Source organism: Desmodus rotundus, chromosome 1 (assembly GCF_022682495.2).
Source record: "Desmodus rotundus isolate HL8 chromosome 1, HLdesRot8A.1, whole genome shotgun sequence".
NCBI classification, from domain to species: domain Eukaryota; kingdom Metazoa; phylum Chordata; class Mammalia; order Chiroptera; family Phyllostomidae; genus Desmodus; species Desmodus rotundus.
In genome coordinates, this window is record NC_071387.1 from 125,099,332 (window position 1) to 125,120,788 (window position 21,457).

A 21,457-nucleotide genomic window follows, 5' to 3' on the forward strand; every position below is an offset into this window, starting at 1 on the left:
ACTTACCATGGTCCCAGCTCATGGTAAGTGGTCAATAAATGCTGTCTATTATTAATGTATCTTTGTATACTAACAAAATTAAAATATACATTAAGTGTATGCATGAAAACTGAAGGGAAATATTGTAAAATGTAAATAGTGATAATATATCTTAGTGATAGAAATACAGGGGATTTTTATTTTCTTTTTACTTTTATGTGTTTTCTGTATTTTATACAATGGCACTATTTACCTTATAATGAGAGAAAAAAGTTATTTGAAACAATAATTAAAGGTCTTTAAAATAGGATAAATATTTTCCAGTTTGATTTTTTTAAAAAACAAGTCAAATATTACAAATTTTTCATTAGAGAAGTTACAATTAAGTTCTATTGTAGTTTAAGTTGTGATAATTTTCTTTTCCTTTTTTTTAAAGACAGAGAATTTTTTAAAGGATTTTATTTATTTATTTTTAGAGAGAGGGGAAGGGAGGGAGAAAAAGAAGGAGAGAAACACCAGTGTGTGGTTGCCTCTCCCATGCTCCCTACTGAGGACCTGGTCTGCAACCCAGGCAAGTGCCCTGACTGGGAATCAAACCAGTAACCCTTTGGTTCACAGGCCAGCGCCCAATCCACTGAGCCACACCAGCCAGGCAATTGTGATAATTTTCTCAACAACATGCTTAACTATTTTAATTTTATTTTACAATTTAACAAATACTAGAAGATTATGAAGGACACTGAACTTCCCTTAGAAAATAAAATATACCAATGTCAGTCCAATAAATTTAATTTAAAAAGAAAGATAAATAAAATAAAATAAAATAAAATAAAATAAAATAAAATAAAATAAACTGTGTGCTTAGAAAGCCCTGCTTTAAATAAAAAGTTTTAGATTGTTTGTTAAGATATGGGGTGTGTGTGTGTGTGTGTATTTGCAACCATTGTATGTTCTTGCCTCCTTTGTCGAATATTGACCAACCATAAAGATGTGGGTTTATTATAAGCGCAGAGCGCTCTCCATTCTGTTCCAATGATCTCTGTCTGTTTTTATGCCAGTAACATGCTATTTTTATTACTATGGCATTGTAGTATATAGTTTGATATCAGGTGGTGTGATTCTCCAACTTTGTTTTTCTTTCTCAATAATGTTGCAGCTATGTTTTTGAGGTTCCATATAAATTTTTGGAATATTTGTTCTAGTTCTGTGAAATATGCCATTGATATTTTAATGGAATTTAGTTGAATCTGTAGATTGCTTTAGGTACTATGGACATTTTAATCGTGTTAATTCTTGCTTTTCATGAACATAGTATGTGCTTTCACTTATTTGTATCTTTTTCAATTTCTTTCTTCAGTGTCTTATAATTTTTTGAGTACAGTTCTTTTACATCCTTGGTTAAATTTATTCCTAGGTATTTTTTGATGCAATTTATATGGAATTATTTTCTTAGTTTCCCTTTCTGGTAGTTCATTACTGGTGTATAAAAATGCAAATGATTTCTGGATATTTGTTTTGTATCCTCCTACTTTACTGAATTTCTGTATTAGTTCCGGCAGGGTTGTGTTGTTGCTGCTGCTGCAATCTTTAGGCTTCTCTATGTACAGTATCGTGTCATCTGCCAAGAATGACAGTTTTACTTCTTCCTTTCCAATTTGGAACCTTTTATTTCTTCTTCTTGTCTGATTGTTGTGGCTAGGACTTCAGGACTATATTGAATAAGACTATTGGATATCCTGTCTTGTCCCTGATCCTAAGGGAAATAATTTTAGTTTCTGCCCACTGAGTATGATGCTAGCTGTGGGTTTGTCCTATATGGCCTTTATTATGTTCAGGTATGTTCTCTCTATTCCCACTTTGCTGAGAGTTTTTACCATAAATGGTGCTGGATTTTATCAAATGCTTTTTCTGCATCTATTTATATGGCCATGTGATTTTTATTTTTCTTTTTTTTTTAAAAAATTATTGTTATTCAATTAAAGTTGTATGCCTTTTCTCCCCATCCTTCCACCCCACCCCAGCCGAACACCCCCTCCCCCACTTCCACCCTCCCCCTTGATTTTGTCCATGTGTTCTTTATAGTAGTTCCTGTAATCCCCTTTCATTTTTACATGGTGTATCACATTTAATGATTTGTGGATATTGTACCAATCTTGCATCCCCAGAATAAGTCCCACTCCAAGATCATGGAGTATAATCTTTTTAATGTATTCAAAAACATATTTTTTAAAAACCTTAAACAACTTAATAGCAAAAAAAAAAAAACATTTAAAAATGGGGAGAGGAACTGGATAGACATTTTTCCAAGAGGACATAACATTTTCATTTCATTATGTACATGAAAAGGTGCTCAACTTTACTAATCATCAGGGAATGCAAATCAAAAGACTGAAATATCACCTCATTCCCATTAGAATGGCTATCATCAAAAAGACGAGAAATAACAAATGTTGAGGAGGATGTAGAGAAAAAGGAACCTCTTTGACCTCTTGGTAGGAATGTTGGTAAGATTGAAATTGGTGCAACCACATGGAAAACACTATGGAGGTTCCTCAAAAGATAAGAAAAAGTAGAATTACCATATAATCCAGCAATCCCATTTCTGGGTATAACCAGAGGAAACAAAAACAGGATATTTAAGAGATATTTGGACTCCATGTTCACAGGAGCATTATTCACAATATCCAAGATATAGAAAAAAAGTTAAGCGTCCATCAATGAATGAATTAAAAATAAAAAGATGGGATATTTAAATATATATATAGATAATATTCCATTGTGTTTGCATACATGCAGGGTCCAGCAGAAGTAATGCCTGCTTGAGTGTGGTTGGTAGGGTAATAATATGGGTGTAATAATTTGTAGTTTTAATTTGAACATTTCACCTAAAATGTCATATGGTGTGCCTGAGTGTGATATTGTTATGTTACAGAATTACATGCTTATGATTTTATAATAAGAGATTTTGTAATGAAAAGGGGGCATTATTTGTGCCAGAACCTGTATAGTTATTCAGCCATGTTAACAAAAGGATACCCTGCCTTTTGCAACATGGATGGAACTTGAGGGCCGTATGCAAAGTGAAATAAGCCACACAAATACAGCACGATATCCTTTCTTGGTGGAATCTAAAAAATAACAATAATAAATATGGGAAGTGATAAATAAGGTAGTTAAGTAGATGGGGGAATACTTTTGGAATATATATGTATATCACACCACCACAATATGCATTTTAAATAAAAGAAATTAAATGAATTTTAAAATTCACTGACTTTTTCTATTATTGCAATATGATAAAGGAGCTGCCTTAAATATATATATACATATACATATGTGACATGTATATAACTACTCTGTGCTATTTTTCAGTAAAGCAGCTGTTACAGGAAATGGATTATAAAAAATAAGAAACAGAAAGTGGAGGTGGTTCGTAATGACTTTAATTTTGCTTGACACAGACAGAAACAGCTGCAGACAGCTTCAGATACTATGCATGTGCTAAGGATTCCCAAATTTACCACCTCTGAAAAATTCTATTCTCGTCATTTCAAACCTCCTCTTGCTTATTCCTCAGATCTCAGCCCAAATGTCAATTCCCAGAGTTGCTTTTCCTGAGTCCCACGACTAGGTCAGTTTCCTCTAAGAGAGGGGCGATCAGCCCTCACTAGCTTACGACATGACATGTATTTTCACATGATAATCTGTGCACATACAGGTACATACTCATTCTTGAATAAGTAATCGTCTCTATGTGCCAGTCACTGTTATAAAGCACTAGGGATACAAAGTGAAAAGCAGTTTAAAATTCTTGCCCCGATGGAGCTTACGCTCTGATGTTCCTGCTTCCGCCTTTTCCTCTCTTTAAACTATCCTCAGTTAGGCAGCTAGTGTGATCCTAGTAAAACATAAGTCAAATCACAGTACTCCACTGCTCAACACTGTCCAATGGCTTCCCATCTCACTCCCACTCAAACAAAAGTACCTACTAAACACCAAAAGGTCTTGCATGATCCCACCGCCTCCCCTGCCGCAAGGTGGCCCTTTTTCCTCACCTGCTGCTACGCCTCCTATTCACTCCCCTCCAGTCACATTGGCCTTGCTTTTCTTCAAGCTCATACAGAGCAGGCACACTCAGGACCTTTGAACTGGCTATTCCTTTTCCTGAAATGTTCCTTCAATATCCATATGGCTCACTTCCTCAATTCTTTGAGGTCTTTACCCAAAAGACACCTACTGTCTCTAAAATTTCACCCCCCCCCCGATATTTGATATAGTCTTCCTTGCCTTCTGTTTTTTCAGTTTTGTCACCTTCTAATATAGTCTCTAGTGCACTAATTTTTCTTGTTTATTTTCTATTTTTCTTCTAGGATCTGGATGTTTATCTGTTTATTCACTGATAATGTAAACTGAAATAAATGTTCCACAAAACAATGCTTTCTCTTACTAAGTGTGCTTTACTCTGATATTTTCTGTTATTTTTGTTGTTATTAAGAATTCAGCCACTACACTGATTTCATGGCCTACTCAAGGGGCACGATCCAGTTTATATTACACTGACTTAATGTATGCTCTCATTGTGTCTTATATGTTTCACAGCATATTCTCTCCCCCTCCCGCCTTCTCTTCTCCTCCCCCTCCTCCTCCTCCTCCTCCTTTTCTCTGTCTGTCTCTCTGTTTCTCTCTCTGTCTCTCTGTCTCTCTCTTTCCCCCCTGCCATATTATGAATCCCATGAGGGATCGGGGCCATCTTACTCACTGCCATATTTCCAGCACCTAGAATAGTAGCAAAAAAGATACAAATCATGTGCAAGCAGAAGTTAAAGCAGAGCAGAAACTGTAAGCAGAAGTTAGCCACCAGGCAGATGAAGAGCAAAACAGAAAGGGAAGTTGAAACTATGACCCCATGAGAGAAAGACAGAGCTATAGTTCATAAGTATGTTTCAAATTTTTTGTTATTTATTTCTAGAGAGCAGAGAAGGGAGGGAGAAAAAGAAGAAGAGGAACATCGATCATTTGCCTCTTGAACGCACCCCAACCGAAGACTGCAACCCAGGCATATGCCCTGACTGGGAACTGAACCAGCAACCTTTTGCTCTGTGGGACAATGCCCAAGCAGCTGAGCTGCATGGGTCAAGGCAGTTCATAAGTATCTTTATAGCAATCTTCTTTACCTTCTTTCTTAATTAGGGTTTTTATTTTTAGAAACAAATGTTACATAAATAGCAGATGAATGAAATATCTTGATCTGTCAAAGCAAAGAATTTAAATAGTTCAGTAAAATAAATATTAATAGTTTCTAAATTCAAGATGGGTGTTTATGCATTAATGGAAGACTTACTTTAATACCCGTAAATGGGGAAGGCAATAGAGCGTGTTTGCTCCAATCAGCCCTCATGTCCTTTTACCACCTGGCTGACTTCCTTCTTTGTTCTGCTACATGGCTCTGCCACACAGAAAGGGCTCCTGATGACCCCTTGCCCAGTAGAAGGAAAGATCTAGATTGTATTAGGAAGATGTTTTCAGAGCTACATAGAATTTACAGGAGAAACCTCTCTTTGAGTGTCCCCTCTTCCAGGAAGTTTAGGGGAAACGAGAGTGCTCCTCACCTGGAGAGTGTCTAGGTCGGTAGTTCAGGCCTGCTCCAATGTAGCTACTCTGCTTTGCTCCTGTGCATTCTGTCACATTTCAATGCTCCAAACCTCATTTTATGTAAGAGTTTTGAAATCTGAGATTCAAGTTGGACCATGTAGATGGTTCAGTCCAACTCACTGGATTCTACATCGGAGACGGGAGACAAAATCCCAGATAGAAATAAAGTATTCCTGTACTGCTTTTGGTCTTATACACAAGGAGCTGATTAAGGGTGGAGTTTTGTGTCTCAGGAGCTCAGGTCTGCCCATGAGCCCTGGCTGTCAGGAACCCTGACAGCTGTCTTGCAAGCCGAGGAGTTGCTGCTAAGACAAGTGATGGTTTCTTCCTCTGGACTGAGGTGCGTAGATCAGCGCTCATAGGAAAGAATAGAGGGAGCCGAGGCACCGTGACTTAGCAAATGACTATAGAAGGAAGTGTCAATAAATAGTCCAACTAAATTCTGAATAAAAAGTATCTTTTATCATCTTTATTTGACTTGTAATTCATACAGGCCTTTAGTTAATCTTGGATGAAAATATTAGAGATAAACTGGAGATCTGAACTGAAGGTATGACATAACACTAGGTATCCACAGTTTTCAAGACCATTGTCATTAAAGATAACATAAAAAAACATTTTCTTAAATAAAGATTAATCTGGAGAAAGCAGGAAAATATCTTTCATATCTTTTTCCCTTTTAACCATGAGGCAAAGGGAATATCCCAATGGATTTGAGGCCTACATAAGAGAATTGCTGGAGAAAGGGCCCAATCTAATATGCCCTCAATTCTAATATGAGTCTAACATGAATCAAATAGTGTTGACACCTCAAAGTCATTCTTTTTGAAAATTGCTTTATAAAATGGAAAATTGATTAAGATAGATTTTTGACTCAGAGAGAATTAGAACTAAAAGGACTCTTAGAAACTTTAATCCTCTTTATTAAGAAACCTTAATCCTCTTTATTATATAAAGAATTTTTTTAAAAAGATCATTTGCCTAAAGTCACATAGCTAGGTAGTCACAAAACTAAAACTAACCCCCAAGATAGGTAATTCTTGGCCCAGTGCATTTTGTGGGACATCTTATTTTCTCTCCATTTCAGAAAATCAAAATCCATGTCTGTTAATTCTACATGCCTGAAGCTTTTTACTTCCCAAATTAGAAATCAACCTCTTTTGCTCCTGCAAAAAACAAATCTTACTTCTTATTAAGAGTGTTAAATTTGGCTAGTTGATGCTTTTATATGACATCTGGTTTAGCTATAATAAAAATATGAAGAAAAATATAAATTATTACTACAAATAAAAATACAAAAAAATTCCACAAGAGAGATAACACATTTAAAAATCTTTGCTGCTTACATAAGCATTTTTACAATTATTATATTATAGTATTATAACTATTTAACTATATAACTATGATATTATTATAATTATTATATTATATTATATTATTATAACTGATCCAATTTGTGTGGTTAGGGAAATACAGACTATCATAGTTCTTCAAATCAGTGTAAAATTTAACCTACTTTTTAATTTATTACCTTTCTGTTGTTTCATTTTGTTTTGTTTTTATGTCTCTCTCTACTTCCTTTAGGAATGACCTGATTACTTTTAGGACACAGGAGAGTACTGTTTAGTCATTCACACTCATGACTTCTTCCATATTCACTTACTACCCGTTTCGGTATTCAACTAATATTCGTATTTATATTGACTCACTTTTATATTAAACGCCTAGCTTACTCTCATCCTAAAATAATATATCTATGATAGCATACGCTTAATGTGCTAATTATATTTTTCCATATTTAACTATTAATAATATACAGATCTGTTTACTACCTAAAATCACCTTACTGTGGAAACCACTGGTATAGTTTACAGAAAGAACACTGAATTTAGAACAGAAAACAGAGCTTCAAAATCCAGTTACGACATTTTCCTCTGTGAAAATTATTACCAATCTGAGCCTCTCTGCTGTTTAATCCACAAAATGATAAAGATACCCATTCTGCTTCCCTTCTCGGTTTATCATGAAGTTTAAATTGCATAAAGACCATAATATTTCATAAGTGCAAAAAAACATGTGTGGGGGGGAAAGAATATTATATAAGACAGTAAATAATTAATAATAATAGGCATAAAAGTCAACTAATTTCATGCTTCCTATATTTAAATATATAGCCATCTTTTGATCTAAAAGACTACATTTATGAAAGCAAAAATTGGGTATAATAGAGGGTTGCTATTTATCCAATCAACAGGAAACATTTGGAGGGAAAGAAGAAAACCCTTGCCGTTCGCAGGAACAGAACCATTGTGTCCATTACTCACTGCAACCCAGTAGCTTTTGAAGGCCATCTGTAGCGAGCAGTCCAGAAGAAGGCTGAGTGAGCAGTGGGTGAGACTCCAGCAGGTTGTGTAAATTGACTTGAATGATAATTACAGAGTCATTAAAAGCCTTAGGGATTTTGCCTTCTTCTTCTTCTTTTTTTTTTTTACCAGTCATTAAAGCTAAAAAATGAATCTTACATTGTCTTGCTACCAGGAGACAGCAACAGAATTGCTCTCAGCGTCATCCAGAGTCACCCTGGGACTCAGCAGTCTCTTGTAATCATGCACATCAGAACATCAAAGGGAACTTTCTAGTCTACACTGTACCTTCAAGGTCATGTTAGGTATCCTCGAGAAAATGAAACACATCTAGGCTAACATGTGCCACAAGGATTTATATTTATCTCTGGCCCTCTTTAACCTGAATATTAAAGTTCAAACAAATGTATCAGGTACTTTGCTATATACTTTTTCTTATATTAATATATTTAATATCACTCTTGCCATTTGTGAGAAGCCTAATGTTATCTGGTTCTAAGTTATGAATGTGCCTTATATCCTAACAAATGTTCAATTTACCCACATTCTCATAAATTATTCAGTTTCCTCAGGCACAATTCCAATTATCTGTGATGGTTAGACATTTGAGTGTTTCATATATGACATTTGAATTGCTATTTTTTTTAAAAGTACCATACATACAGTATTAAAATTACACTTGATATGTTTAAATCTTTATTCAATTCAGAAAAATCTCAAGGTTCTTACTCTATGTTAATCCTCATTATAAATTCTAATTGTAATCATTACAGCTATAAAAATTATAAAAACAAAATAGAATTCCTACTAATCTCATGATTATCTCTTATAATAGTAAATGCAGAAAAAAATAGTTATTTGTATTCTCTAACAGTTTGGCTGGGAGATAAATAATAAGTTTATTATAATTGTCAGTTCTCATGGTTAGCAAGAAATTATGATTTTAAAATGTTGTCAGCTTTGCCTGGATGAGCCTGTAGCATCTTGTAGAAAGGAAATGCTAAAACAAACAAACAAACAATGAAAAAACAATGGTGTGGCATATCAAAGTAACAGGAGTCAACTAAAAGAACTCCCAATGGCCAAAGCTGGAACTATTTAAGCCTCAAAATAAAGTAGCATAAGATTAGAAACCAATATACAAGGTAAAAATCCATGACTCTATACTAATATAAAGAAATGATTGAGTAAATAAATAAATGGGGGAAAAGAATTATTCTCCCATGCAAAAGAGTTAACAAATAATTTATATAGATACTCCCCACCCCAACCCCCCAAGGGGAGGGAGCATCACTCCCAAATTCAGAAGTTATGGGAACTCCTTTGTGTGGCCTGTGCATAATGACTTACTTCCAATGAGTACAGTATGGGAGAGGGGGGAAATAACTTTACAGTAGAGAAACCTCACAAATACTACATCAGCCAGAAGATCAATGTCAATATTAACAGTAACATATCAAGTAGATGTAAGTACGATTTCATACGATGTGATGAAAATGTCACTTTAGCTCTGTGGTCTTCTCCCAAAAACCCACAAACCTTGTTTAATCATGAAAAAGAAAATCACACAAAGCCCAACAGAGCAACATCTTACAAACTACTTGACTAGGAGGACTCATCAAAACTGTCAGAGTCACCAAAAATAAGGAGATGTCTCAGAAAGTGTCACAGCCAAGAGCAGCATAAGGACATATAATGACTAAAGGTAATGTGGTATTTTAATGGGACCCTGGAGCATTGAAGACATTAGGTAAAACTAAGAAGTCTAAGTAAACTGTGGGCTTTAGTTAATAATAATGTATCAAAATTAATAATAATAATATATCCATATTGGTTAATTAATTTCAACAAATGCACTATAACAATGTAAGATATTAATAATAGAGGAAACCAGGTATGGGGTAATAAGAAATCTGAGCTATTATCTCAATTTTTATATAAATCAAAAACTGTTCTAAAAAATAAAGTCTACTATTACAAAAGTTGTCAGTTATTCTAATGAAAGCATATTATTTAAATAACACATCATGCTTTCTGTTTAATAGAAGTAATTTTAGGAGACTGACACTTGTTAATGTTGAAACTATTATGCTACAGACAGATTTAATTCTACTTAACCAAAGCGTAATGAGCAACTGATTTGATTAATTTAATTTATGGCAGGATCTGGATATTGTGTGGATTTTTAAACTTAATTAGGAAATTTTTTAAAATTAAATCCAGTACTGAATGTTTGTTTCTTTCAATTTATTGTATTTATTTAACCGAATGACCAGAAGCATACAGAAGCTATAAAACTTTTAATGAGATACTTTGTTAGGAAGGGAGGCAGGTTTCCCCCACAAACACATAAATAGGTTAACCAGAATTGATCTACTAATGAAACTAAAACATCTGCTTGAAGTTTTATAAAACTATATTTTAAAATAAGACTTTCTAACTGTGTAATTTTCTAGCACCTTTTATATGAGCATTCAAGCACTTCACAAGCACCTTATGGTACATTCATACTGACATTTCCTAAATCAGAGGAGCAGATGAGCCATATGACTTTATACCAGATTCTCCATGAGTCAGAGGTGGAACTGTTCCACTGAGTCATTACAGTAATTTTCATAAAAATTATTTAAACAAAAACCATTTGAAATCATAATAAGGAAATGAAAGAGCCATTTTCTTATTTGTTTACAATATTAGATTATTTGAGATGAAATTTAGGGGGAATCAAATACCCAAATATACTCTAAAATGAAGACAAGGATTTCTTTCTCATCTTCAAAAAATTACGTAGTAATATCTGTTGCATGCATGCTAATCTCAGGGACAAGGAGTAGCCTAAGCCTCTTAGAGCTGAAATCCTATTCCAAGGCCCTTTTTCTCTGTTATTGTGCCTACATAGGAAGTATGTTAGAGAATTCAATAGCTCTCTATTAATTCTGTCACGACTATCTCACCCCAGCTTCTACCATGAGCACCTTATAAGTAAAGTGACAAATAACACTGTAGTAGAAAACATAATTATGAAATTTTTTAATGCCATGAACTAAGAATTTCTAACTGCAGAGTGTTCACTGTCCTTTCCTACACTGATAAAGTTTCCTATGAAACTGGATACCAAAAATAAAACGCCAGTATTTTGTATACAATTCTGAATTTGTATTAAAATTGGTCCTCACTTTACCCAAAGATAGGTGGGCCCAGATAAGCTGTTTTCAACCTACAATGTACAAGCCTGTGCTAGTAAGATACTGTGTTTCAGGCAACCCATTTAAAGCAATAGGGTTTACAAAAATATGAGCAATAAGTAAAAAATACTTGATCTGAAGCACACTGGGAAAAACATATTAATACAGATGATCCAATAATTCTTGAACTGCTTGACATTGTCACAGGAATCTCTAACCTTGGTGGCGGAGGCCTGAGGGCAACGAGAATTGTTGTGTCAAGCAAACAGCAGATTCTAATCAAATTCCTGGTTGCCTGGCTACAGTACTTAATAATGAAAAAATAAAAACACTATTTTTATGTGTTAGTATGTGTTTTGTTAGTCTAAACTGATAAAACTATTTAAAATAAACTAATATACTAATAAAACCCTGGGACCTTGCCCTGAGTGTTTAATGTAGTTTAATATAAGGTAAGAGGTAGTAGAATCCCTACTAGCTAGTGAAATAGGGGTAATGCTAAGAAATACCCCAAAGCCCTGGCTAGAAAGTCATATCATTGTGGACTCATAGCATATACTCTGGGGAGAATATCTTCACTAAAACACTCCTCACAGGGCCCTAAATAGAGGACTACTTAGCTGTGGGACCCCACACCTTCCTTCGTGATCACCTCATAAATAATTCTCTCTACAGGAGTCTAACATGGTTCTGAATCAGTAAGAAAATTCTACTTTCACTAAATACCTGTTTAACTTAAGTTTCTCTTTAATGAACCCACTCCCATATCCAAGCACATGACCCATTAAAATAGTAAGGCAAGTAACCTAGTTCAATAACTTTCAATGAGTGAAAAGCCCCACAGAGAAAAGCTGTTCCCAAACATGGGTATATCCAACTATGAGTATTTTAGAATCAATTCTTTATGTTGTAACTGCTTATATGGTGGGCTGCAGACTGGAGAAGGACAGGGAGGTGAGGCAAACACAGATAGACCCAATGGGCAGCTCTAAGGTTTAAAATTCCAGTGTTGGCAGGAGAGAGAAGTTGGGCTCAGGACAAGGTTATTGCTAAAAACTTGCAGAAAGAGATAGAGATAAAAGAAAGGGCACAGTGGGATCGAAACTGAAGCCTAACTTGACATTTCCCATGTGACAGCATTAACGACAAAGAATTCCCTAGTCTACCTCTTTGCTAACAGACAAACCCTACAAAAGGCACTGCTTTTTTTTTTTTTAAAGGTTGCCATCTGGACCTGTAGCAATTGGTTTTCTTTAAAACATTATGCAAATTAATCCCAGCAATGTTGACATTCTATCAAGTTAATTCAAATTGGAGTTTAATTCTACTGAATTTTTCCATTTTTGTGAATCAATTTATAGCAAATGGCAAGCCAGGGGAAAAGGACTCCTTTAGGAAAATAATTAAATTTGATGTTTAGGGACTGAACCAGCTGTGTCAAAAGTCAGTATGAGAATATGTCAGGACGAAGCAGCACCAGAAGGGCCCAATTTGATTCTGGGTAGCAGAGGGAGTGACTGAAAACCGACAGAGAGTGGAGCAAGTGCCATTGCTCCCTCTTGGACCCCTTCCCCACATACAGTGTCACAGCGCAGTGACATGGGTTACCCCACCCTGGTAAATACCTAAGGCTCTGCCCCTTTATGTAACAGGCACGCCAAGACAAAAAAAAATTGCCCAAATGAGAGAATAGATCAAAGCTCCAGAAAAAATACAACTAAGTAATGAAGATATAGCCAACCTATCAGATGCACAGTTCAAAACACTAGTAATCAGGACGCTCACAGAACTGGTTGAATTTGGTCACAAATTAGATGAAAAAATGAAGGCTATGCTAAGAGAAACAAAGGAAAATGTACAGGGAACCAATAGTGATGGGAAGGAAACCCGGACTCAAATCAACAATGTGGACCAGAAGGAAGAAAGAAACATCCAACCAGAAAAAAAAATGAAGAAACAAGAATTCAGAAAAATGAGGAGAGGCTTAGGAACCTCCAGGACATCTTCAAATGTTCCAACATGCGAATTATAGGGGTACCAGAAGGAGAAGAGGAAGAGCAACAAATTGAACTTATTTGAACAAATAATGAAGGAGAACTTCCCTAATCTGGCAAATGAAATAGACTTCCAGGCAGTCCAGGAAGCTCAGAGAATCCCAAAGAAGCTAGACCCAAGAAGGAACACACCAAGGCACATCATAATTACATTACCCAAGATTAAAGATAAGGAGAGAATCTTAGAAGCAGCAAGAGAAAAGGACACAGTTACCTACAAAGGAGTTCCCATAAGACTGTCAGCTGATTTCTCAAAAGAGACCTTAGAGGCAAGGGGCTGGAAAGAAGTATTCCAAGTCATGAAAGGCCAAGGACCTACATCCAAGAATGCTCTATCCAGCAAAGCTTTCTTTTAGAATGGAAGGGCAGATAAAGTGCTTCTCAGATAAGGTCAAGTTAAAGGAGTTCTTCAACACCAAGCCTTTATTATATGAAATGTTAAAAGGACTTACCTAAGAAAAAGAAGATAAAAAATATGAACAGTAAAAATGACAACAAACTCACAGTTATTAACAACCATATCTAAAACAAAAACAAAAGCAAACTAAGCAAACAACTAGAACAGGAACAGAACCACAGAAATGGAGATCACATGGAGGGTTATCAACAGGGGAGTGGGTGGGGGAGAGAGGGCAAAGGATACAGAGAATAAGTAGCATAAATGTTAGGTAGAAAATAGACAGGGGGAGGGTAAGAATAGTATAGGAAATGTAGAAGCCAAATAATTTATATGTATGACCCATGGACATGAACTATAGGGGGGGAATGTGGGAGGGAAGGGGTGTGCAGGGTGGAGTGGAGTGAAGGGGGGGAAAGGGGACAACTGTAACAGCATAATCAATAAAATATATTTTAAAAAATTTCCATTTAACTATATTATTACTACTGATGGGGATTAAAATTACTGAATCTATTCATGTCAACAAAGAAGAATTCTTGGAATTACTTCTCTTTAAGCTAGGATCATCAAGAAATTGGACAAAGACCTAAAGACCAGCCAATGAGGTGGCATATAGAAAGTGCAAGAGCATAACAGTAGCGTTTTCCTAGGCCCACTTCTCTGACTTCAGCTCCGTACTAATATCCCTTTCTTCCTTCCAGCAGGATATTATCCTAGCCAATAGAAGTTATAAGAACTATCTTATGGACAGGTAGAAAAATAACCAGACAAACCACATACAGCCAATAAATGATAAGTGCCATAAACAAAGAGCTACAGACGTACACAGAGGTGCAGAGTCTGGCGTATTCTGACTTGGTCACATTCTGGTGCCACAGCAATACTCTTGACCCATGACGAATGCAGATAAAGTTTGGACTAAGAACTGTGGTAAGGGAAAAGGAATTTGATAAACAACCTATTATAAGTATATGAGTGGGTGAGCACAATTCTGCCACCCCTTGGGATTAATGGCAAATTTTTTCTGCTAAAATATTTTGTTAATTTATTATGGTATTATAATTTTTTAAATGTTTATTTGTTTAAATGATCCAAGGCAATGCTTTGAGTATTTGAAAGCAACTCATAATGTAAAATTACTAGTTTGCTTTGGAATGCACTTGAGCAAGAGTGGAGCTAAAGGTTTACCTTCCTTATTACATTTTGTTTGGGCTGATATTAAAATTAATTTCAACCTATTAAGACAATAATAAGCTTTAAGCAGTGTAAATTGGATGAGGGAAAATGCTAACCAAAATTTTGCCACAGTTAGCCCATAGAGAAGGTAACCCAAACTCCAATGCATGGAAGGCATTAAACCCAGAGAAATAATGTCCCATCATTTTCCTATTATTCTAAAAAATGTTTCCCCAAACCCTTCATACTTTTTTTAACTAATACCAAGTGGCTACGACCTCTTTTAACTACCTTTAACAGATTCAGATGAAGACTAGATTAGATACAGCAAGACCTAGTGACGACAAACACAACCTCCCTCAGCTAAACTGACCTGAACTAGAAAGGAAAACAAAACCAAAAATCTGGGAGACTGAGATGTGAGGTTCACGGAGGAAAGGAAGACATTCGATGTACTCACAGAGGCATTCATCTAACAGTATTTATACAAGTGCCTACTATGGCCTGAGCAGAGGATTGTCCTAGAATTATTTATGTGTATCTAAATCTACAATGAGAAGCCTCAGTTCTGACCACATTTAAGTTGCGATAATGGTAGTTAAAACTAGAAATATCAGAGGGGGCTTATTTGCCTTGTTATTTTATTTAAAATAGCAATGATAACCACTAACATTTATTATTAGTAGCATAATGTTGTATTTGTCAGAAACTATGCTAGTCACTTGCATTAACTCATCTAAACCTAACAACAACTCTGAAGAAAGTACTATTTTTAACTGTCTTACAGAAGGGGAAACCAAGGCAAGGACATACAGGAATTGTCGTGACTGTCATGAAAGCCCATGCACTTACCCTCTGTGCTGTACTAACTTTTGGAATTTTAGCAACGAGGACATGAGAACTGGTGTTATTTATGTGACTATGATGTGATTCGCTTTGGTATCTTGATAGTAACAGCTTACATGAACTACTTCAATTTAAGCCAACTTCATCTTCCAAGTTTACCTTTCAGGTGAACCGAATTCCAATTAGGCATTACAGTTTGGGCTGTAGAACTGGTAATGAATATTAATTTAGCCTTTAGTGTGGTCCAAGTACTGGTCTAATTCATGAGGTAGGTGCTATTTTTGTCATCCCTACTAAAGCCCTGGGGGGTTCAGTTTCCACTGCTAGAGAGCACCAGAGCCAGGATGCAAACACAGGCAGCCTGGCTCAAAGGCTCTAGGTCCCTGCTCTGTGCAGCCCTTCAACTAGAAGAGGTGAATGAGCAAAAAACAATGATGAACACTGTGCCTTGAAAAGTGAGGGTCACAACAGGGTGTTTTTGAGGACCCAGGAGTTCCATCACTTTTACAGCACAGCATTTCCTCCTTTGCTGCTAACCCTTTAGGGGAGCTAAATTTTACGTGAGAGTTAGACATCGAAGTGGAGAGGAATTGCCATACTTACTCAAGTAGCCTGGACACCCACAATATCAGCTTCCACTGAAGATCTGGGCATTAGTACCACCCACTTTCTGATGGAGCAGTAAGTTGTTAAGTTTCACTACGAGCTTACTATTTGCTGTTTAGGAATGAAGACAAAATTCTTCAAAAAAGATAAATTCCTTCTTTAATTTCCTGTCAGTTATAGAATATCTGTTCCTCCTAGTTTACTGAATCTGTAACCTTGGGTAGGTTCAATGTTCTGTTCTTGTTTGTCTTTGAAATGCCTTTTTAATGCCTGAGTAGAAAGCACACTATTAATACAAAATATTAATTATACTTATCTTCAGGATTATAAGTACAGCTACAGATTCTAATGAGCGATATAGATTAACATTTATTTAGTCCTGCACAATCTTATTTACAAACAATTACAATGTCATTTCCATTCCTTAGTTGCAGAAACAGAGTAAGAGTTTGGCCAAGTGACTGACTTAAAGTTACATAGCATATTGGTAGTAGGCATTCCAAGCTTGGATTGCTCTTTGTCCGAATTCAAAGTTCTTATACCAATGATAGTCTAACAAGAGCCACAGAAATGTATTGAGTACTTACCATGTACGGGACACTACGCTGAGAACACTAGGTTCAAAATCCAATTCTCTCCATCACCCTGAGAGGCAGTTATTATTCCCACTTTACAGCAGAGAAAATGAAGTCTCAGAGAGCTTCACTCGTTTACCCAGATTGAGTGCTCATTAAGTGACAAAAATTAGGATCTGCACCCTGACCTCTCTGACTCCTAGCTAGAACTTTGTTTCCATTTAAACTCTGGGGGATGGGAGTATACATGCAATATATTAGACTTACCTAAAATGTTTAAAAGTAAGGTGTTGTAGAAAGAGTTTGCACAAATGGTGGTCATGTGCCATGAACAAAGAAGTGTGATTATTTTCTTAACTCTCTAAACCTGAGGTCCCCCAAAAGAAAAGGAAACAAAGATATGACATGCCTCTGTGTCTGTCGTCAGGGTCTACATTGCTTGCTTATGTTCCAGATAAAAACCTGCTGGGGAAGGGCACCGAACTGTGCTTCAGCTGGTGTACTGTAATACTCCTCTGCATGGACAAAGTCTGCCAGCAACAACGCTGCTTAACAACAATAATTGGGAAACCAGTAGGTGACAGCATGGAATGTGGGGTTTAGGTTATAAATAGACATTACAAAAATAGAAAGGTACTTGTGGGTACACATGTACAGATATATACACAGGCACATATACAAATATATATTCGTTATTCAGGCGTAAGAATACTGTCCATGTCCTGCCCCGGCTGCATGGCTCGAGTGGTTGGCTCCATGCACCGTAAAGTTGCCAGTCCTATTCCCGGTTAGGGCATGTGCCTAGGTTGCGGGTTCCATCCCTGATTGGGGCACCTTCAGGAGGCAGCCAACTGATATTTCTCACATCGGTGTTTCTCTCTCTCCATCTCTCTCTCTTTCTCTCTGCCCTCCTTTTTCTCTCTCTAAAAGTCAATGGAAACATGTCCTCAGGTGAGGATTTTTAAAAAATATTGTCTATAAACTGCTTTGTGTGCTTGGATATCAGAACATGACTGCTTTACTGGTTAAATAACATCTGGTTAAAAGCAGACACAGTTGCAGAAATGTATGCTTATCCAGAATGAGATTTCAAAAATTTGTAGCAACTGATAACAATAAAAATTTAAAAAAAAAAGGAAGAGTACTATTACCAGAGATGAAATACTGAAAATTTTTGTACTTCATCGACTAAAAGACAAGAATAATCTGTGCTCAAAAAAAAAAATTGTAGCAACTGGATTTTGGTGGGAGAAGGTATATCAGTACAATTGAACATGTGGCACAATTTTTTTCTTACAGCTAAGTCTTAGGACAGTAAAAAAAGTACGACTATTGATCAGAATCAAGACATTTATAATAGTAAAAAGAGGAGATTTTCAGGTAAAACATTCAATTAAATGAGGATTATACTTTTACCAAATTACCTTTTTTCCTCTAATTTGCTTTATTTGAGGCTGTGAACAAGGTACACACATTTCCACAATACATGTATCATCTCATTTCTCACGCAACCCTTCAAAGCCACCCTAAATGTTTGCAAGTCCCTGGACTGGCCAAGCTCTTTCATAACCTTTGCTTGGGCTGCTCACTTTGCCTGGGAAGTACTCACTTTTCCCTTCTCACCCCCATCTTCCAAAGACTTACCTAAGGGGTACCTTCTTCTCAGAAACTGTTCCTATACATCCCTACTCTCCATCCCTGTTTAAACTGACCCTTTCCTACATGTGCGCCTCTGTACATTTTGCCCCATAGGAGACAGCTTTTTAAATTTACTGACCATTCTTAATTGGGCTTCTCTTGGGGTCAAGAACCCTTTTTGTCTCCAGAGCATTTCAACTTCATGGACTATTATTCTAGGAGCAAGGCAATCATCCCTGTAAATGCTAATGCTCTTATCTGGTAATGAGCTCTAGTGAGCTCAGTGAGTTCTGCTGTCTGAGCGGATTTTTCCTTCCGGCAAAGGATTATATTTTAGGGGTGAAATGAGTTATTTCTGTTTTTTTTTACAGTATTATTTTACCTGACATTTTTCTATTTTGGTGTTAAAATATGACCTATCAAAAGCAAGGTTAAGGGAGCTTTCCCTCCTGGGAGCAAGCCCACACCCCCCCCCCGACCCCCAAATTACCATTACCTTTTTCTCTTCTAAGTTCCAAAGACCCTTCTTCTGCCTCTGTAACTTGTTTCCTGAGCCCATTGCTTCCACTGATCACTGCTACCTCTGTGACTTTCTAAATGAACTTCCTCTATTGAAAAAATGTTAAGTCTGCAGTTTCTAAAGGAATTTCTAACAAGTTTACCCAGAACATGGATTCGCCAACAGAGGTTTGACAGTTACAAGTTTCCTCTTCTTCAGGTAATGGAAGGATAGCAGCAGGATTTAAAGTATTATAACAATGATCAGAAATATGTAACAGAGAAGATAATAGGATTTCATCGAAGTTAAGCTTACTTATGGTGACACGTGGTGTTTGTTCAGTGAAAATAAAAGATTGTACCGCATGAAGGAACATCAATTTCTTTTTATCGTCACTGAGGACATTCTTTTTTCATTGCTTTTAGAAAGAGAAAGAGAGAAACATCGATGTGAGAGAGAAACATGAACCACTTGCCTCCTGTACACATCCAAACTGGAGATCATATGCACTCGGACCAGGGATCAAACCCACAACCTAGGTATGTGCCCTGGCTGGAAATTTTGCAGCCTTTCAGTTATGGGACAATGCTGCAATCAACTGAGCTAAACGGGCCAGGAAGAAACATCAGATTTAAAGGAGCCTCCCCAAACAAGTTGCTGATGTCTCCACTGGTTTAGCAACTGGGACTACTGTTGTTAGAAAAAGCACAGTGGGAGGCTGCTGAAGGGCTCCTTTTAACTTTCAAAACGCCTGTTCATATTTAGGTCCCCAAAGAAGAAGTTTCATTACCAAGGACTTAGTTAAGTCCCATACTGCTTCTGACAAACACTGTACAAAGACATTGTTATTTCAAAAGAGTGGGCAATCCACTGCCTGAAAAAGCCAGTGAGACCCAGGAATCTTAATTGTGTCTTTGTTTCTGGCCTGGCAAAATTTTGAATAGCCTATAAGCCTGTACTCTGTCAAAAGTAAAGGATTTATAAATCCTGCTCTAGCTAATGAACTTTACTTTGATAAAACTATAAATGCTTTGGGGAAACTTATGACCTTTCTAGACTAATCTTCAAAGCACAACACAAGGTTTGCCTCACTGAAGTTCTGGGCATAATTGTCCAAGATAACTACTGATTTTCCCAGGACAAGGCAACCACGAATTAACTATTTTGATCTCAAGGAAAATGTCAAACAGTAGAATTTCTGGGAGAACTGTCAACTTTTCAATAGAAGGTACCAAACAACAGTTTACATCCTAGACATTGCCACCCAAATCTCACCGTGTTGGGTCCGCCAGTTCTAAACTATAACATTCATGGAATCCATACAAGGATCTACACTCAATCCTACTTAACAACAGCCCTCTCTTCTGGAGTTAAAAGATTTGCTTTAAATCAAACCTCAAAATCTCAATAACCACCCCAGCTTTGCCCTTCCCTGGCTGAGACACTATTAACACTGCTGTCATAGCGCTCTCTTCTTGCTGGAGTAAACAATAGCTCAGCTTTGTCTCACCAATAGGCTTAGGTGATTTGACTGAGCCAGCATTCAACAGTCCCTGGAGAGTAGGGATTATGTCTTATTTAGTTTTATGTTTTAAACATCTAATTAAGCATAAGACACTTACTAAATAAACACTTAATGTATTGCAAATCAGTATTAGCTGAATGAATAAATGACTATAATATTTCGAACTTGAGAATGTTCAGCAAGTTGGCAAAGCTCTTTCTGAGAAGTGGTAGCTCTCATGAGGGGTGGGGTGGTATCACCTCTTTAGGGAGCTTTTGGGTTAGGGTTGCCAGATTTAGCATATAAAAATACGTGAGGCTGGAGCACAGAGGATTTTTAGGGCATTGAAACTACTCTGTATGATACTGTAATAGTTGATGTATGTCATTACATATTTATCCAAACCCATAAAATGTACAACACCAAGAGTGAACCCTAATGTAAACTAGGTCTTAGGGTAATAACAGTGTGTCAATGCAGATGTATCAATTGCAAGAAATGTGCCTTTCTGGTAAGAGATGCTGATAATGGAGGAAGCTATGTATGTTTGGGGAAGGAGGTATATGGGAAATCTCTGTACCTTCCTCTTCATTTTGCTGCATATCTAAAATTGCTCTAAAAGAATAAAGCCTATTAACAATACAGGAAGCCCTATTAAATTAGAATTTCAGACAAACAACAAATAATTTATTAGTATAAGTATGTCCCATGTAATATTTGGAATGTACTTATAAAAATTACTCTGAAATAATCTAAAATATAATTCGAACTGGTCTTTCTGTATCTGACAGCCCCATGTAAAGTAAGTGTAGGATATTTTTGAGTAACACATTGTCCAATGGCAGGGAAGTGGGGCCTGTGAACACTACTGGCAGGGCCCAGGGACACTTAATGTCCTGAAATTATGGGACAGTGTGATGCGATGAAGAACTGTCCCCTCCAAAATGCCGATAGCACCACTTGTGAAAACTGGCAGACTT

At 36.5% G+C, this 21,457-nt stretch overlaps 1 long non-coding RNA gene across 3 annotated transcripts in view; it reads right to left on the bottom strand.

Moving 5' to 3' along the window:
- LOC139440281 (uncharacterized) overlaps positions 1-19,052 on the bottom strand; it is a 48,825-nt gene extending 29,773 nt beyond the window's left edge. For all 3 annotated transcript variants that reach the window (XR_011650381.1, XR_011650395.1, XR_011650380.1), the window contains exon 1: positions 18,971-19,052. This is a non-coding gene — a long non-coding RNA (uncharacterized lncRNA). The remainder of the gene's footprint in view (positions 1-18,970) is intronic.
- Positions 19,053-21,457: the final 2,405 nt, after the last annotated feature.